Source organism: Ursus americanus, chromosome 5, assembly GCF_024610735.1.
Source record: "Ursus americanus isolate L20-20 chromosome 5, mUrsAme1.1.p, whole genome shotgun sequence".
In the NCBI taxonomy this organism is placed as follows: domain Eukaryota; kingdom Metazoa; phylum Chordata; class Mammalia; order Carnivora; family Ursidae; genus Ursus; species Ursus americanus.
The window spans coordinates 56397859-56418180 of NC_142131.1; the positions used below are offsets into that span (position 1 = coordinate 56397859).

A 20322-nucleotide genomic window follows, 5' to 3' on the forward strand; every position below is an offset into this window, starting at 1 on the left:
CAGGCTCTTTGTAAATTCTATATCTAGAATGAATTGGAGCTGTATTTTGCCAAATGTCTAAAGCAGATTTCAAAAGCCATTTCATCTCCAGCCTATATGTAAATTCATAAATTTCTTTGAAAAGTGTTTTTGTTTACCTAGCAAACCAGAATGGAACCCATCAGAGAAAATCTCTTCCTCCATAGAGGTTTAACGAATAAATCCCATCACAGAAATATTTCTGCAAATGAGGCAGGCACTGCATTTTAGCTCCCCTTTTCCACTCCAATAACGCACAGGAGTGAAACATTCCATTAACATGTTGACTACAGGTGGGTGGCTAAGAGTGAATTTTGAGGTTTTAGTGGTCAATTTCCAGATGGAAAAGCAAACAGAGGTACACTGTATCCCCACCCGCAGTACAATCCAACTGTGACCCTGTGCCGGAAATATAGGTTGGCAGCTTGAAATGACATTGTGGACACATACTCAAAATTAAATAACAGGATGTCCAATCCTTCCAAAATGTGAGTAATGAAATGTGTGGATGACTCAGGGACCCACCAGCAAAACCATTACACGTGAAAATACTTGGAAGTAAGTCCAAAAACATAGAGGACTTTTAAAAGTACATGAAGTCAACTATGGATACCAGGTAACACGTCATAGAAATGAAAATTAATAAAAATTAGTCATTAAATGAAAATTTAGTCTGTGGCATTGCCACACTGTGTCCTCCTTTCCTTTCCACCACGTCTCCTTCCCTTATGTGATTTAAGATGCCTGGACGAGTCTGAAAAGGACTCAGGTAAGGAAGCATAGAGAGGCGCTTCAGAGACAGAGACAAGCACACGCCCCCGGCCGCTGCCGAATTTCAGTCACGCTATGCTTCAGCCTGCCACTGCCTCCGGTTCATGAATTTGGTTCTCACATTCTCCTGTCTAAAGGCATTTTCTTCTTTGAGGAATCGCACACATTTATAAAGTCTGAATATCTGCAATGAAGGTTTTACCCTCCATGGCCGGGTTAGCTTCTCCTGTTTTAAAAGGGCTGTAGGTTAAGGTCTTTTCATTCCATAATATATCTTGTTAGCACACAAAACAGCACGGAATATGCAGAAACTCAGTAAACAGGAATCCCTTTAAATTAAACGGTCCCTTTCCCTCAATTATTGTGTATCAGCCCTCCTCACCTGGTGGTACGATCAAAAGTCAAGCGGTCTACCTGCAGCAAGGCCCTAAATCACTCACCCCAAGTCAATTCCCTCAAACTGAGGCCTGGTTCCCTGTCATCCCATATTCTCTAGAAACAAGAGCAGAGGCTACTCTCACTTGGTTCCCACCAGGACGCTCGGGTACAGCTGTGGCTCCGTCGCACCTCAGTGATACAGAGGAGTCCAGCTAACATAGCACACGGAAAAGCGGCTACCTCGCCCACCTCTCCCAGGAAACTTCCCTCTCGGCCACATACCACAGGAGTCCCTGCCCCATATGCTCTTTATTTTATTCATGTGGTGGACATCCAGAAACTTCGTTTCCCTGGAGAATGGGAACAGAGTCTGCATGGACAGTGATGGGCCTTTTTTACTGATTATCATATAATTAGTCCCCTTGTTCTGGGAAGAACTCTTATATTTTACTAGAACTATTTGGCATATTTAAAGTTCCTTGTATCCAGGATTTGTATTTTCAATGACAGAGACAAATGAATACCATATCTAAGAAACTGAGATTTCTTTAATTAAGGAAACAATTCAATCATATATGTCAATTTAGGGGACCCCAGAAAAAAAGTGGCACTAGCTAGCAATATAATATTATGATTCCTTACACTGCATTAGTCTTAACACATTTTGTTAGATTTATACATAAATATTTCATGTTTTTTGGTGCTTTTATAAATAGGAGTGCATTTTTTTTTAAATCTTCAATTGTTCACTGCTGGTATATAGTTATACAATTCTTTTTTTTATACTGACCTTGTAGTCTACAAACTTAACAAATTCACAAATTAGATCTAAGGGTCTTTTATAGATTTTTTTATAGATTCCTTAGGGGTGTGTGTGTGTGTGTGTGTGTGTGTGTGTGTGTGTATTCCTCAAAACCCCCACCAGATGACATTATATTTTAAATTTTAAATAAATTAAATTTATTAACATTTCAATAGTAGTACTATTTTAATTATGTTTTATTTGCCAAATATTTACCATTTCTATTGCTATCCCTTCATTCCTGAAGTTCTAAGCTTCCCTCTGGTATCACTTTCCTTTCACCTGAAGGACATCTCTATGTGTTTCTTACAGAACAAAGGTGCTGGCAACAAATTCTTTTATTTTTCCTCTATATGATAATGCCTTTACTTTGGATTTACTCCTGATGGATATTTTTATTGTTTTTAGAATATGAGGCTCACAGTTCTTCTCGTTCAATATTTTAAAGAAATTGTTCCACTGTCTTTTTGCCTCTGGGATTTCTCAAGAGAAATCTGCACTTAGTCAAATGGCCGTTTGAATTTCGATGAAGTACAACTAGTCTTTTTGTCTTACATCTACCTACGCTTTGGGATCACATCTAAGATGGCTTTGCCTAACCTAAAGCCACAAAGATTTACTCTCAAATCTCCTTCTAATTGTTTTCTCGTTTTAGCTCCTGCGTTGAGGTCCATTTTCCACTTGGAGTTTATTTTGCAGATGCTGTGATGAAGAAGGGGTCCGACATTGTTCCTCTGCAGGAGGATGTTCAGGTGTCCCAGAGCCATCTGTTGAACAGAGTATCCTTTCCCCACTGAGATCCCTTGATGCTCTTGTCAAAAATCAACTGACTGTAAATGGGAGGCACAGCAAACTTTTAATGATGATAATCTTTAAGGACCCCGCCACAGGCAATGAAACTGCCAGTGGCACAGGGACATGAGAAGAAACAATTTTAATTGTACATGTTTGTTTCATTTAAAGGTTTACAATGATCTTACAGGACTTCATCATTTAAAATTTTAGTTTCTACAAAAACATTTGATGCATCTTTTCTAATGAGTAAAACCTATTTCCCAAATCGGTATTATGCCTCAGAGAGGTATATTTTCTAAGGGGAATTTTCTATGCTGCTTTATTTTTTTTTAAGATTTTATTTATTTATTTGACAGAGACAGCCAGTGAGAGAGGGAACACAAGCAGGGGGAGTGGGAGAGGAAGAAGCAGGCTCATAGCGGAGGAGCCTGATGTGGGGCTCGATCCCAGAACGCCAGGATTACGCCATGAGCCGAAGGCAGACGCTTAACCACTGTGCCACCCAAGCGCCCCTCTATTCTGCTTTTAAAGGTATTTTAAGATTAGTTACATACATTCAAATCTGAAAATATTTTCTACTTCCACAAAAAAACCAACAACAACAACAACAACAACAACAAACCAAACCAAACAAAACAAAAAAACACTTGTATGTTTACTCTTCAGGTCTAAGAATTTTAGCCAAAGATACTGGGGCATGCTGACATTCTGACAGGATCCAGCTCTATGACCACTTTCCAGTCTTCCCTTTCCCCATCTTCCAGAGCAGGTGGTATACCGGTTAACTATAAAATGAGGGATATTTTGAATGACTGGTTTCATGAAAGTATATATCATGTCCCCTAATCTTATCGTGTGTTCTTGGGATGTAGCAGGCAATGACAGCAGCCATGGCCCCTGTTGTGAAGGGATTTAAACCACTGTGGAGATAGACATTAATCAAATTATGACATAAGGAAGAGTGCGCGTGTGTGTGCACGCGTACGTGTGCGCTTCTATGCACTTAACAAAGGGAGGTGAGAACCTTGAAGAAAGTCAACAGAGTGCTACAAAATTCTTCAGGGAGGGCTGCCCTGGAGAAGTGATGCTTGAGCTGAGAAGAGTGATGAGCAGGAGTTAAGAAGGTAAAGACGGAAAAAGTTTATTTCAGAGAAGGAGAAACGCACGTTTTTGCAGAGGCCCCACAGCAAGACAGACTCTACTGCAAGAATGCCCAATATGACTAGAGCACAGATTGCCCCATACAACTAGGGAGAGGTGGTAGGAAATGTGGCCAAATAAGTGAGCAAGGACCAGACACTTGCCAGCCTTGCAAAATTCAAGTCCAGCTCCGGCACTTTCTACCGACGTGGCCAGGGCCAAATCGCTTAACCTCTATGAGGCTCACTTTCCTTAGCTACAAAATAGGGACAGTAATACCTACACCTCAGAGATGTTGTGAGGAAGCCTAAAGGAGATATCACACATAAATGTACAGGAATGTTCAAACCTACCAGCTCAATCATTAAACAACAGAATTATCAGAGGTTATTCCTAACGGGTCTTCCTACTCCTCTCCTCTTCCATCAATCCTCTGATCATTGAAATCCTTCCAAAGCATTGTTAATCATATACCTACATGGCTTAAGGAAATAATAATCTTCCCTCATTGTCTACAGCAGTATTGGCAGATAGGGTTCATTCAGCTCAAGAGTCAATCACATGTCATTTACAGTTGATTTCTGGATAAAGGTTTCTGGACTCAGTAGTAAATACTCCTATAACTGACTGGTAATGTCTGCCATGGGCAACATCCAGCAGCTGTGCCACTCCTCAGCACAGAACACAAGTACTTCCTCAGTCTACCTCTTTCCCACTTTTCACTCGCCTGCCCAACTATGCTCTTTCCTCTTTCCCTAATAGAAATGTACCCCCCGAAAATGTACCAATGTATCCAAGAACCACGTACCCTAATGTACACCAGCAATGTGCTACTCCTTGCATAGACAGTGGTTCTCGCTGTTTCTTCTTTCCAACACAGGGAACTCTTTCTCATCCATCAAATCCTTCTATTTGAGAAGTCTGTGCCATGGTTATTCTAGGTCAGGCCCCCTGGATATACGCGGTCATAGGAACATGCCTCTTGCCTTCAGAGACTGCATGTTAGTATGAACTCACAGAATGAACACTGAGTTAGGTGAGTACTGTCTGTTTCTCTCGTCACTGTCAAACTCCCAGGTGAAAGGAGATGGAACTGTACCCAGCCATGCCCTCCCCATCTACCTCTGCAGCTCCAGCACCAACCACCCAGACCACCAGAGCGGCCCGATGCATTCTTGGTAAGTGGATGGACGGCCCCAAGGTACTTCCTTTCTCATATACCCTTTACTAAATTTCTCACCCACCAATTGAATATCAGTGTCAAACTTTGGGTAAGAAAGGAAGGAAAAAAGACAGGTGAAGTATTTATTTTAAATTCCCATGGTCTCTTGATGGTTCCTACATTTCAGTGAGCAACAGTTGCTATACCCTGACCCTCCATGCCTCAAACTCTTCCATTATGCTTCACTGGAAGATCTGCCTAGATTCCCCAAATCGTCACTGAATGGATGGGTTGAAATAATCCAGAGATCTAAAGGAAAAATTGGGGTAGTTCTTCCTTTCTGTCATTGGGCTCTTCTGAGGTGCTAATTTGTTATGTGCCAAGTCGCAGGCTTTGTTTTAGAGTAACCACTAAAGATCCGAATGGAATTCTAACTCTGTACCCATTATTAATTCAAGATTCACATTGAGCCAATTTTAGGTAGTATATGGAGTCTGTTATTAATATCCATAGTTCAGAAGGATTAAAACCTAAGAGAGAGGAGGTAAAGGATATACTCTTCTCAGGGAAATTCTGGTTTCTATGTCTGACTAATAAAACCCCGCCACCAATAAACCTTAGATTTTACTGACAATAGATTTCTAATTCCTAGCAGGGGAAAAAACATCTGGAATATTGGGAGAGACTCTATCAGAAAGTATAGTTTGAGGAGTACTTTGTTGTGTTATAGACACAGGGTCACCTTGAGAATGATGTCCTCCTGCACTGTATTTAACAATATATGCACGTTGGTTTAGAACTCACGAGGGTCTCAGAAAGGTTCCAGTCTAATGTTTTTATTCCACAGATGAGAAAACCTGAAAGCAGTTATAACTCAATCTGTGAGACATTCCATAAAACAGTGTTTTTCAAAGAGTGTTCCTTGGAGCCTAAGTTTTATGAGATGTTAATATTTGTTTCACGAGAGGGGAAAAAAGAATGTCATCAAATTTGGGAAATGTTGGCTTAAGCAAAGTCCAACAAGTACATACTACAGGGATTTGCAAAGCCTTTAATTTGTTAGAAGATGAGGAAAGCCTCCCAAAGGGAGAATACAGTGAGCAGTTCCACCAAACCATTTTCATGAGTGTTTGTCAGGATGGTGACTATGGAGGAATGCTGGGCTACACATGGTTCTGTGGCCCATGTTTCAAGGGGTTCCTTCAGGAGAGAGCTGGGAATGGGACAAGGGAAAGACAGTCAAATTAACTGAGCCTCTGAACAGACTGGCCAGAAAAACAAGGCATAAACAAAGAGAAAAATTCACAAGGAGAGTCCCAACAGCGAAAGAGAGAAACCCAACCATTTTGGTGAGACACTTCCCAGAAATGAGACCCCTGCTCCCTGGTTCACTGAGACAGGCTGTGCCCTGGGGTCAAGCAGATAGCTTTCCCATGTAGGGACTTAACACCACCAGCTCTGCTCTGCCACAAAAAGACTCAGGATGGAACCAAACATAGAGTTGTGTAATAACTGGACTCCTCCTTAATGTCTGTTCACACGGGAAGTAAAATGGAGATCAGCAACGTCTGAGGTAATTGCATTCTGCCTAAATCAATTCTGCCTTTGGTTACAATTGGATAATCCTGCCTTAAATTGTTGTCTAATGTATCTGTGGGTTGTTAAACAGCAAGTGCCTTTCATTTCACAGGAAATGGTTTTTGACTGCATAAAGCCATCTTTGGGGGCGTTTGTATTCCTCTTTATGCTTGTGAGGTGCTTTGGGACAGAGGTCAGTATAAAATCCAGATTTATTGCTATTCTTAGCAATAGTAAAAGTGTTATGAAGCCATTTATTCTGCCTTTGATATTGAGAGCTGAAAAAAAGCCGATTCTCCTGTGTGGAACAGGAGCTCAGCCTCAAATTATAAACATCCATCTCGTCCATGTGCACCAACTCCAGGCTGCAAGTGGACAGGGGCTGGCTGAGGGTCTGAGCAGCCGAGAACTCGGGCATAGGCTTTCCGCAGCTGACAGCCACACCTTCCAATCCAGGTGGAGCCGCGGATGTGCAGAAAGGGATAGCAGAATGCGCCCAGTGTTGTCCCAAACTCTCAGGAGCAGTTCCGTTGTGGTGCCCAGTTTTGTCTGTTGTTGTTCTCTTTCCTTGTTTATTTATTTGTTTTTACTAGCATGATTTTAATGAAATCAGGTTTAGGCTTTTAACACAACCCAGAGTAGAGGGACAAAGAATGATTTTTCTGGCCCACTGGAAATTAGATCTTAAAAATTCTGTTTCTCAGATCTTTTGAGTCCAAGCACTTAGACACTTGGTTTTTCTTATACAGTCTTTCCCTTACGTTCTTACCTTTTCCCCATGATCAAATGAATATTTTGCATTCAAATGTGTGTGCCGTTGAGGAAAAATGGAGAAAGATGCGCTTTGCACCAAGGTCGACTTCTGGCAGCCTTTAATTATTTAATTTGTTATGCTTGCTAATTTTGGTTATAGGAACAGAAGGGTTGTTTCAGTAAATATCAGCAAATAAATACCTTCTAAATCTCAGTCCATGAAGTCTTACAGTTCTTTACAAGAGTTATCAAGGTTGAAAGATACACATTTTCCTCAAATCCGCTTTGCATTAGTCACCCTCAACAAAATCACTGCCAAAATGAAATCCGGTATTGTAGTAAACTAGAGGAAGTGTAATGAGGCTGAAGGAATGTTCAGGGAGGGTTGTTCTAATATGGAAGAAACCAGAACCTGTTAAGTACTGCCAAGAAGATCACACAGACCACACTGATGAGATGGAGAGCACAAATAATGAGTAGCAGTCGGTTCCTGAGAAGATGAAAGAGAGAGAATCCAGAGTACCAGTGGAGTTGAGAGGAGGAAGGCAAAGAGGCTTGCAGAGAAGGCAACAGGAACTCCTCTCCCATGTTCTCTGCCTCCTCTTTAACAGATCACCTGCCTGAGCAGGGGAAGGGCAGAGAAGGAAATTTAGACCTCTTCTGCAGATACAAGAACAGAACAAGCCAAAATAGGTCCACACTGAAGGCCCAGTTGAAGCTGAGCCCATGAACATACAATGGAACCAACCTGCCAGGTGGCATAATTTTCTCCAGCAGTGCTTAGCTGACCAGGTGCTGACCCACAGAAGTGGCTGGGTTAGCACCTTCCAGCAGCATTCACGGTCAGGAATGTTCAGACAAGAAACATCAATGTGGCAGAGGTGTTACAAGTGAAACTAAATGAAATGCAAAGCTGCCCTGCCCTTAGCTGCCCTGAATTTGAGAGTCTGTCTCTGACCCCACCCTGTCAGGGAGGCAAAACCCCGCAGACTTTCTCCCTGTTCTGAAGCTCTACCTCCTTCCTGGCTTGGATAAAAGGGGGAACATGATTACAGCTTAGCACACGGTAGGTGCTGGAAAAGGGTGAAAACGGTGACTGAATGATGACTGAGTCTGTGATGGTCTCAGCAACAGTGGGAGCGCAGAACTGTTTTATTTATTATTTAGTCTGAACAAGAGTCTGTTTGTTTGTACAGCTCCATTTGAACTTTGCTGTAATGCTTCCCCAATGAGGCCTCTTCTCCTCCGCTGGTAAAAATAAAAGGAAGACTAGAAGAATCCAAGGAAGGAAAGGGGTGGTGGGGAAGGGGAGAAGGGAAGAAGAAGGAGAGGAAAATAAAAGAAGGGCAATTTCCACATTTTTTAAAAAATATGCCTAAGAAAGTGACTAATAAAATGGTTAAATGATTTCCAAGAACTCAAACTGTCACCATTCATTATGGGTTTAAATTCATTTTAAAGTCCTGTATAGCTCTTCCTTGGCTTATTACTTCTCTTTATGTACTCCATTTTTTCTGATAAAACAGATTCCTCCACACAATAGCCCGGGTTGCATATCAGCTTTGTTTTACACGGACTTTAAAGACTGAGAGCCATCGGAGCTTTGGTGGAGAGAGGATGGTCCAAAAACTGTGAGGTGTATGAGGTCACGTACAGGGAATCCATACTCGCTAATTATGTTTTAATGTCTGAGCACGTGAGCATTTTTGTGCTGCTAGAGCAGCGTCTCTCCCCTGGCTCGGTGTTAGGTATGGAACAGAACAGACAATCAGACAGAAGAGCACTTAACCGCAGTTCGGTGCAGTGCAACTCTGAAATATACGTGTGAGTGTTTTTCTTCTCCTGATTGTAAGGGCATTTTTTTCTTTGGCATGCCTTCCTTCGGAATTATTTTGAGTTATAGTGATGAGCAAATCAAGGAAAGCATTTTAAGAAGACACAGGATGCCCGTTTAAAATGGGTTATAATTGCAGGAAAAAGAGCTAGCTGCACTGGCTGTGTTTTTCTTCTCCCTCATCTTAGAGCCGTGTCTAGATTCCTATGACATAGAAAACCTTGCAGGCTACAATGAATTTTATTTCTTCTCACTGATTCAAATCCAATCTAAAGACAGGAGTGCCATGGCCAAGCATTTCGGCATTGATTACTGTTTCAAGTAGGGTAAGACGATGGCCTATATGAGAGCTACCGGGTTCTCAGAGTTTGTCCCATAGATTCCAGTTTGTCCTAGCTCCACAGAAGCTTGGTGTCTGAGAGTGGTGAGTTTCAGTGGTTCCAAGGATCACTTTTATTTTTTTCTGGTTGTAAAATCAAGAACGCTTGTTGCATTTTTACCTTTTCACCCACAATAATTATATCTGCTTTGTAGAGAGAAAGTAGTCGTAGTAACTCAGGGCAAAATCTCTGGAGTCCGTCAGAAACCAGGTTCACATCCTGCCCCCGTCATTTATTAGAGGGTCACTTTAGACAAACAACTCTACCTCGCTAAGCTTGAGTTTTCTCATCTGCAAAGGCGGGCTGAAATTACCTCTCTCTCGAGATTTCTGTGAAGCCTCAGTTAAAAAGCTCACCGACAATCCTAGTACCTGATGGACACTTAATCAATGTGCTGGCTTAGCAGGACTGGGGAAGAGCCTGGAGGAGCCGATATCCACCCTAACTGAGTTGTCTAAGAACAGCTTGGCAGGTTCTCCCCTCTTGGCTTCTCCAAGTTCCTGGAATTCTCAAACAAAATAGCAAGATGTGTCTGTCTTCCCAGTTCTACAGCTTAACCTCGATGGGCTCTAGACATTAAGTTCTCTCTTAGACATGAATAAACCCTAACTCATTTTCCTACTGGTTATTAAAAGAGCAAAATAAAATTAGCTTCGACTAGGCTGTGCCTGCTTTCCAATGCTGTGCTGTGGATTTCCATCTTGGTTCAGTACATGATCTCAGAGGTTCCCGAGGTCATGAGAGAAAAGCCCTCCCCCAGCCCACACCTTGACAAGACCACGATATCTTGATACGAAAAGTTATTTTTCAGTTTAAAAAGCATTTTTGACTTATTTTATCCTAACAGTTCTGGGAGCTAGCAGAGATGGCTCTCCTCAAAACCACGGTAGCCATGAGATAGCTAAGTTCTGGAACTAAAGAGACCAGCTCAGGATCCCAAAGCTCATGAGTGCCAGAGCCAAGACCCAATCTCAAGATCTCCAAAGACAAGATTTCGGATTTCTTATTCACTGCTTCTCTGCTCTTGCACTCTAGTCTTCCGTAAACATCTTGGCCAGCAGTTCTCAGATTTGGGTTTGCACAAGGATCATGTGAGGAGTCTGTGAAAATGGAGAAACATAAACCCCATCTCCAGACATTCAGATTCACCAGTTCTGGGATGAAGGCTGTCACCTTGCAGGTTTCAGCAGCTCCCAGGCAATTCTGATGTGGAATCACATTTGGAGAAACTTGGAATTCTTAGAATTCTGTTGGTTCTCTAGCCCACGGTACCGCTCCTCTCAGAATATCCCCTGAGAAGACCAGGCCATTTTCTCAATACCCTTTACAGATGCAGAGACAATTTCATCAGCTTACGCTAAGCTGTGCAGCAGTAATAAAAGATTTCCAACATTAGTGGCATGTAAAAGCAAAGGTTAATTCACTGGGCTCATATTTATGTCCCTATGAATTGGCTATGAATATACTACGTGTCCTTTTCATTTGGGGCCCTGGCCGAAGAACAGTCCCATCTGGGACATTTGATGTCACAACAGAGGCAAAGGAGAGATGGCAGAATCTAATGACGGCTCTTAAAGCTTTTGCAAAGAAGTGTTATACCTCATTTCCACTTAAATTTCACTGGCAAAAGAAAGTCATATGCCTAAGCTTGCTGTCAAGGAGTCAGGAAGTAGACTCCTCCCTTAGAAATGGGCCGGGAGCTAGTTCTAGTCATTATTTTCACAATAATATAATGAACCACAGGGGTCTTATCTGTAGCTTTAGGTGGGTCTAATTGTCCATTTTTCCTGAACTAACCAAGATTTCTTCTCCTAATGAATTATTGCTGGCTAACAATATTTTGCCACCATAATCTCCTCCCATTCTTTATTTACCTATCCTTTTCAGTTATTATGTTTTCTACCTTGTTTTGTCCTATACCTAAATACTTTTGATTAAAGATTTAAGCATCTCAAGTTCCAAGTTTTAAAATTCTATATTGTTGTTAACATTGTTCCACATGAAGAAATGTCTATATTTAAAGATGACTCTGGGTCAAACAGCGAGCGATCCTCTGTATCCTATAATGTCTATTTCTGCTTTTGGAGCATGCCAGTGGTTGCTGGCCACATGTTTCAATCAAAGGCAATTTTACTTTCTCTGTTTAGCTCTGGTTCCCAACCAACAGAGAGAATAACTTTGAAGCTTTCCCATTTTTGTAATAAACAGGCACTTCAAATGCCAGTGTCCTGTTCATCATTAAAATTCATCTTGTATTTTGCCCCTTCCCTGCACCCTCCCAGGTAGATGATGGTAGGTTGGTGGTAGAGCTGAACTGTCTGTTTTGTCCCTGGGTCCACAAAGAATGAACATGACAAGAGTAATCTTTCTTATTTTCTCTGCTGAGTAAGTGGTTGTTAGGTTACATATGAATCCAATATATCTATAGAAGGAGAATGTCATTAGACTAACAAGATAGACCATCAAACACATTCCTCCGCTTCAGAGTGACCAATACTGCAAACATAAATAAATAAATGACTGAAAAGCATCTGACAGGGAGTCAATATGAGTTTGCACAATAAGCTGTATTTATTTGCAATTTGATTTTCTGTTCTTGGGGGATTGCAAATTTTATTTGAAATTTGAGCTTTAACCTAATAAACTACACATAATCTCTGTAAGACCAATGTGAAACGGGAGTAAGCTCTGAAATATCAATACTTACTCATTTTTTCTCTTGTTCTTTCTTTCCTCCTTCCCTGCCTTCCCTTCTCCTTTAAAAATCTGGTGGATCATCAAACTTTACATCAGAAACCAGGGATGTACTGTATGGTGACTAACATAATATAACAAAAAAACATTAAAATAAAAAAAAATCTGGTGGTATTCCCAATCATTTCATTAATAAGCTCTAATTCATCCAATGCATAAAGGTATACTGAAAGGCTATCATGGATCGGGCCCTCGTCAGAGCACTAGAGGCAATTGCTGATAAACAAAACTTAGCTCCTGCCCTCATGGAAATTACATTCTAATGAGCACATGTGTCATCTTGTTTTTTTCTATTCATAGTTCACATTTATTTATAACACATTTCACCAAGTTTTGCTCAACACTTACTATGTGCCAGGCATAGCTTCAAATGCTAGGGACAGAATAGTGAATAAACCGACAAAAGTCCCTACATTTCACAGACCTTATATTTAGTGAGGGGAAGCTGATAATGAACACATATGTAAGACAAAAAAAAATGTCAGAGTGTGTAAGTGCTGTGGAGGGAAGTAAAGCAGGGAAAGAAAAAAAGGGAATGCTTAGGGTTGCAACTAAGATAGGATGTCTGACGTTGAAGAGGAAGGGAGTAAGAGCTTTCTACAGAGGGACAACAGGAGGTGCAAGGGCCCTGAGGCAGGAGAGCACCTGGCATTTTCAAGTGGCATCAAGACAGTCCTGATGAAGGTAAGAACATCCATACATAGTGATGACATGTCTAAGCCAGCTTCTATTTGAGGAATAATAAACACTGAATCATTAACTGGAGTACTATGGGAGTGGGCAGAGCACACAGGATTATAGCTGAAAGAGTTCTGTAATTATTCTTATCACCTAAAATAGATTCATCCCAATGAAAATGAGCCTACTAGCGATGACAGCAGGAAAAGTCTTCACAACCTGTCTTTGCCTGCACACAGTACCCCTTCAAAAAAAACAAAAAATTTGCATCCAGATGTTGACTGCAAGATAATTATTTTTTTAATGTTTTTTTATTATATTATGTTAGTCACCATACAGTACATCCCTGGTTTCTGATGTAAAGTTCGATGATTCATTAGTACTGCAAGATAATTAAAAAGCTTTATTCATTTTAATCCAGATGTTGAAAGTACTCAGCTAAAGAAAAACAAGTTCTCTCCTTCTGGAAACAAACAGCTTGTGTGTCCAGTACTGAATAAAGTACAATGACTTGACTCTATTTTTTTTCCATTTTACAAAAGCTATAATTCTCAAGGAGCTCTGTAATTTCCTAGGCAGCCTATTCCTAAATTCTTCTTGTTTTTCTTCATCCTCTGCAAAGTGACAGACACAGTTCTCTGCACCAAAGTCCTGAAGTTGAGCTAATTTTATAGCAAATGCTTAAAAAAATCATAATTTTATATATTATAAAATCATAAGTGTAATTATAATTAGTAGCCCTGACAATGACAACACATGATTATTTTCAGTGCTTTGTGTTGGTTTATAATAAACAGTTTTCTGGTGCCACTGTTACTGGTAGTGGTGGTGGTAGGAACTCAAGTCTTACGTTAAATATGCTCCTTTCTACTTTCTTTTTAAAAAGCCCATGACTATCAGGCCTTTGAAGACTGATTGTTAGAGGCAGAAGTCCTATAGTTTTATCAAGGAAACTAATACAAATATCAAGAGACCATAATAGCATTGTGGTTTGAGGACGGACCAGAATTTGGATGCTGACAATGATATTTAGAAGCTGTTCAATCTTGGCAGTTACTCAACCCCTCTGGTCCTGTGTAAAATGAGGGAAAAAAATCATCATAGCCACCCCACAGAGCGTATACGAGAAAAGGTAGTATTACCTATAAGATTCTTTGCATAGTCCCTGCACTCAATGCATGTCAGCTAATATTATGAATAAATAACTTCTAGTTATCTGCTCATTTACACAAGGATCTGGCCAAAAGCCAGACATGAGGGATATTATTTTTATATATACCTTTCTCTGGGTCTTCCTTGTTTTCCGGAGGTGGGAGGGGGAGGGGGTCAGAGGACAAGGAAAGTCTTCAGGTTTCAGGAACAGGACATTGAGCGCTCAGTTACTGTCACCTTGAGCTGTCAATCACCTGAGTCACACTTCCCCAGACCATCTCCTGGTTTTGTCCTCCCCGTAGGAACACATTGCCACTTGGTGAAAATGAGATTTGCCCTTTGTTAATAAAATTCTACCTTATCTCGAATCAGAATTCTAAAGTGTATTAGTTTTAAAATGGTTAAATCATTTCTTCAATGGTTTAACTTCTTTTATGCAGAGAGCATCCAAGAGGAGAATCGTTATTAAATACTCAAAAGAAAAAAAAGTCTCTCAAAGCAGGACTGGCTGTTTAATAAATAATCCATTGAATTCTTGCAGCCCTTTCTCTTAGATAAAAAGCAACAGCAAGGCCCGTTAAAGAAACCCATCACGGCAAAACCCACACCCAACAGAAAGTGTCTAATAGATTGAGATGACGGCACAAAGGGCTGAAAGAAGCTTCTCTTTGTAGGGAGAACAAAGACGTTTCTGGCAATTAGAAGCATATTCTTCTGTTTTAGCTGCACTAGAGGGGAGTCTGGGGAAACCAGTGTTTGGGATGCTGTCGGGATGCCCTTCCTCCAAGGCAAGCGGCAGAGCATGTTAGTAGGGGAGAAAATAATGATCGACTCAGTCAGTTTGGCATGGTACTATTTTAAATGCATTATATTATAACTATAGTCTCGTGATTTTTATGGTCCAGCTGTTTTAGTGTTTTATTTTTATCTACTATATGGATGTATATTTGTATGTTGATATAAAGATAAGCCACGATGGAAGGAAAAGTCTAGAACAAATTCATCCCTTGGGGACCTGTACTCATCTGGCAGGCAGGGCACTTCAGATCTAGGACCGTTCTCCCATTCGAGAGCCTCCGTCTCTGCCTTCAGATCTGTACCCAATATTCTGGCCAGACCAATGAATTCGTGGTCTCCAAGTAAGACCTGGCCTCCGACAATTTTAGCAGCCCTTTCCTCTCCTGGCCTGACCCACTAGCCACCCACAATCATGCTGTCTCACCGGGGGCACTTTTACTACCAGGAAGCCGTCCCTCCCTTCCAGCCGCAGAGTCCCTTCTTCCTTGACTTGTCCCCAGGGTGTCCAACGCCACTCTCCTCGAGCTCAGAACCCTGCACAGCCCTCTAACTATTTAGTCATATGGCTCCCCATAAGGACAGAAGTAGTCACCTCCTCATGCCAAGATCCAGCATAACTCCTAACAGAGAGGGACTCACCCAATATTAAGGAAGGCACGTGTTGTGATGAGCACTGGGTGTTACACGCAACTAATGAATCGTTAAACACTACATCCAAAACTAATAATGTACTATATGCTGCCTAACTGAACATAAAATTAATTAGTTAATTAATTAATTTAAAAGAATGAATAGGGCGCCTGGGTGGCTCAGTTAAACGTCTGCCATCGATTCAGGTCATGATCCCAGGGTCCTTCCCCCTCAGCGGAAAGCCTGTTTCTCCCTCTCCCTCTGCCTGCCGCTCCCCTTGCTGTGATCTCTCTCTCTCTCACTCTCTGTCAAATAAAATAAATAAAATCTTTCTTAAAAATTGAATGAGTAAATTAATGAATATACATTAATGAATGAAACCTACCACCAGAGGATAATAGGGTGCTTTTGGTTTGTCTTTAGCTTTCCTTACACTGGCATGCACCCTAGAGCTTCCCAGAGGTACAGATTTTGCTTTGGGCAGTTAAGGATTTGCCTCTCCCCTACTTTTTACTATTCTCTTGACAAGCAGCCAGACCAGGTCTTGTTTCTGAATAGGACTGAAAAAGCTAATTTATAAAACAGAAGAAAATTCAGTCTGGAGTAGCTGGGTAATCCCATTTTCTTCACTGAAAAAAGCAGATGTTTAAAAGTTGTCAATAGATTGATATAAATTACCAAATATACAAAATAACAGGATTTCAGATATAGGGCTGTTAAAATGAATAACTTCAGGTCAAGAATAAAAAATCTTGAAAAATGAAGAATAAATGCATTCACCTGAGGTCCTCTCTGAGTCGGAGAGTTCTCAAGGCTCTGCCTCTGAGAGCACATGGCGGCTGGTAACCAGACACTGGGCACAGAGATTAGAGGCCAGCTCAAATGCACCCCAACAATATGCCCTGAAACTGGGAAAGCCACAAACCACTCTGGTGATATCGAGGGACATCCCCAACACGATCCTGCTTCACTCCCAGATAAAAGTATTATAAAAGGAGCCAAGCTTTAAAATGCTAGCTCTATGACCACCTGTCCTTAAGTCTGCCCAAGAAACTAAAGGTCTTGGTTTTTCACATTAAAAATATTCATTCAATATCTGCCCAAGTGATGCCATCACACACACGGTTGCCCTCTGGCCTGGAGAGGTTACGAGTCTAATAAGGGGAGACAGACAAGTAAACAAGTTAATGCAGTAATCTGCTCTAAAAACCATTACAGAATGGGTTTAGGTTGTTGTGAGGCCATTAAGAAAAACACAGATACTCCACCACAGTGGCTGACAAGTTCAGAAAGGGTTCAAAGAGGAGGCAGCTCCAGAATGGGGGTCTGAGAGGTGATGACGATTGCTCTGCAGCACAGTTCCAGTGAAAGTGTAGTGGATGAGGGAGAATCAGGGGGCAAGGCGTACTCTCTCGGAGTGTGTATTTAAGGGGCTTCCAGCAGTTGATGGGACTAGAACACGGAGTGTTGGGGGCGGGGGAGTGCTAAGGAGTTGGGGCAGGTAGGAGGTTAGGCAGGTAGACAGACCTGATTATTAAAGCTTTGATGTACCCGACTGGGGAGTATGGACTCTAGCCTATAGGTGATAAGAGTCCTTCTTTAAGGGCCAGAAAGGGTAAGAGTACCCCAGAATTGAGGCAATTCCTTTACTCTTTAATTTACATATGTTAGCCCTTGGCCCACAGACTCTCTTTCGTAGAGAGAGTTCATGCTGGGCACCAAAAGCTTTTAAGACCTGTAATTCATTCCCCTTCACTTCGGCCTGTCCTACCTCATCTACTTGAGACCTGCAAGCTTTTCATTGTCTGAGATATTTAACTGGCTCAGAACCAAACCCGTGCCTTCTTGCATGATGGTATGTTCCCCCATTAGGTCATGGAACATGGATATTTCCATCCTTTCGCCTGAACTTCACTTATCCAATCACACAACTTAAAGACTACAATGCTGAAATCCTAGCACGATTTCCACACCCTCACATCTCATCAAACATGACTCCATATTTCTCCATCATATATCCAAAGCCAGGCACCAGGCACGTCATCCCTAGATGCACCTGCATCAGGATTATCTGGATCCAGCCCAGACCTAAATGAAGATGAATGGAGAGTAAGGCCTGGGACTCTGCATTACAGCAAGCTCTCTAGGAGGTCTTTAATCTCACTGATGTGCGCAACAGACTGCTCTAAATCTAGAGAAACTTATGGAAAAACATAGCCTCGTGAGTATTTTGAAAGTAAATGGCTCCAATTTAGGCATTTCAGGGAAATAAATGTTTAGAGCTCCCCAAAATATGATGTTCCTAAGCAGAAAAACACATAATAGTAACTGCCGTAAAGGCTTGTGTTATTCTGCCAAATCAAATGATCCTTTGGTGGCTCATTTCTCCCGACCTCACTATCCGCACTTCTGATGCTGAGGTTACTGACTTCACACCTCTTCTTTCCAATGTCAATTTCTTTTGCCCAAAGCCTTACTTGAAAGTAATGGGAAAATGTGTTGGTCTCTATTCTCTTGGTGCAAAAGTCACCTTTCAAGAGGCTGTCGTTAACTCAATCTCACACTTTCGGCTTAGTTAGCCATTAAATAAGCATGGCGCACAGTAACGGGTGTTTAGAAGCTGTGGGAGAGACTGAAAGAGAGAATGATGTGGACCCAAGTGAGATGGGCTGTAGTGCACCAAGGACGAGGAATGCAGGAGGGCCATGGGAGGACCCTAGTGCAGTGGGGGCACCCTGGCCAGCAAAGAACTGGCAGTAATGACCTTAAGATAGAATGTGGCATCATGGGAGTTAAGAGCAAATTTAATATTGTTCAGTGTTCAAAGGAGCTTTTCTTTGTGGAGTAAAAATGAAGCTATTTCACTGCATATAAAAAATGGTAATATTTCTGACTGTCCCTGTGTATTTTTAGCTGTTGAGATGAGATGACTATCTTATAACCATAGTTAATGCATGATTTTCAATGGTTCAGATTTTCCATGTTGCAGATTTGGGTATGACATTTTGGGATCTCTTTGTGTTGAGGAAAGATAGATGTCTTTCTTTGTTAATGATTTAGAATAATTTTTATCTGAGTTCAAACAGATTTTGTTCTTTTTGAAGACCCTTTTCTCTTTTTAAAATGACAAAGGAAGGGGGGGAAATAGGGCTAGAAGGCATTTCAAAGCCATCTTATCCGGTCTCCTGCCCCATGTGGGAATGTATTTCCATTTGAGCCACTTCAGATACTAATTTGTTTGGACACAAATGCCATGACATTCAAACAAAACATCTAAGTCAGGATTGCTCCAGACACCCAGACCCAGAGGTGCTAAAATGAGGAACACATGAGGTTTTGAGCAAAAAACATATGTCAAGTCAAGGCATAAAAATACTAGTTTATCAATTTTAAGGATTCCATGTTCGCTTCTAAGAACTGTGGTAAATACAAGGTCATCATTTTCTGACCAGCCCTCCCAAGGCACTGATACAAACTGGCAATGCATCTTTGCATAGGACAATGTTGGAACACTGGGCAAATTTTTATTTTGCAATTCAACCAATGTACATGAAACACTTCCAAAGACATTTTGGAAGGAACTGATTCATATTTTATGAAAGACACTCTCCTATTTGGCTTGCAGGAGGGTAAACTGGACAACCTCATGAGACTATAAGCTTTGTGAGGATGGAGACTCTGTACGTACACTTAGTCACGTGATTTTTCTCCAGGTCTATTATACTGCCTGAAAGTAAGAGGTACTTAGAGATATTTGTTAAAGAAATACATGAATTAATGGGAATCTGGTTGTAAGTGGGGACCCGCCATTTTGCCTTCAGAAAGTCAGCCCAAAGAAATAAGCGTGAAAGAGATAAAATATTTGGCTATGTAGATTCTCATCACCGTATTATTAGTGATGAACAAAAACCTAAGGTATAAATGTAAAGAATGGGAGGGTGCTGTAGGTTACATGCTTCCATTTATGGAATGAATAAGTCACAAGATGAAAGGTACAACACAGGGAACTTATTTAAAAAAAATTTTTTTTTAAATAGAGAGGTATGGTACATCCATATAATGGAGTACTATGAAGTCATTAAAATGGTGTTAGATAACTGGAATAAAATAAATTGAGTTAAAGAGAAAAAATTGTATAAAAATTGATTACATAGGTTGATAAACTAGGTTGATAAATATCAAAGCAGATTACTAGTCTTAAATAACTATGAAAATGACCATCACATTTATCAGAGGGTCTTGGAATTGTAAGGAACATTATTTCCTTATTTTTGTTCATTCTCTACTTTCTATCATAAATACATATGACCTATTACATTTGTAACAATATGATATTGAAAATAAAATATAATTAAAAGATTTTCCTCCTCTACCTCTCACCTGAAAACTATACACTGCAAAATAAAATGGGTACCTCCACTGATTAAGCTGTACCAAAGATCATTAGTAGATTCCTTAGTTATCATTAGTTTCTGTTTAGATTAGACAGAAATTCAGTTTTTAAAGACTTTATTTATCTTATTTATGTGGCAGAGGGAGAGAGAGAGAGAGAGAGAGCACAAGCAGGGGGAGTGGCAGGCAGAGGAAGAAGGAAAAGCAGGCTCCTCGCTGAGCAGGGAGTCAGATGTGGCACTAGATCCTAGGATCCCGGGATCATGACCTGAGTTGAAGGCAGACACTTAACTGACTGGCCACACAG

General features: G+C 41.0%; 1 long non-coding RNA gene across 1 annotated transcript in view; it reads right to left on the reverse strand.

Moving 5' to 3' along the window:
* Nucleotides 1-20322, reverse strand: part of LOC148110119 (uncharacterized) — a 384230-nt gene that overhangs the window by 122881 nt on the left and 241027 nt on the right. The window lies entirely within an intron of this gene.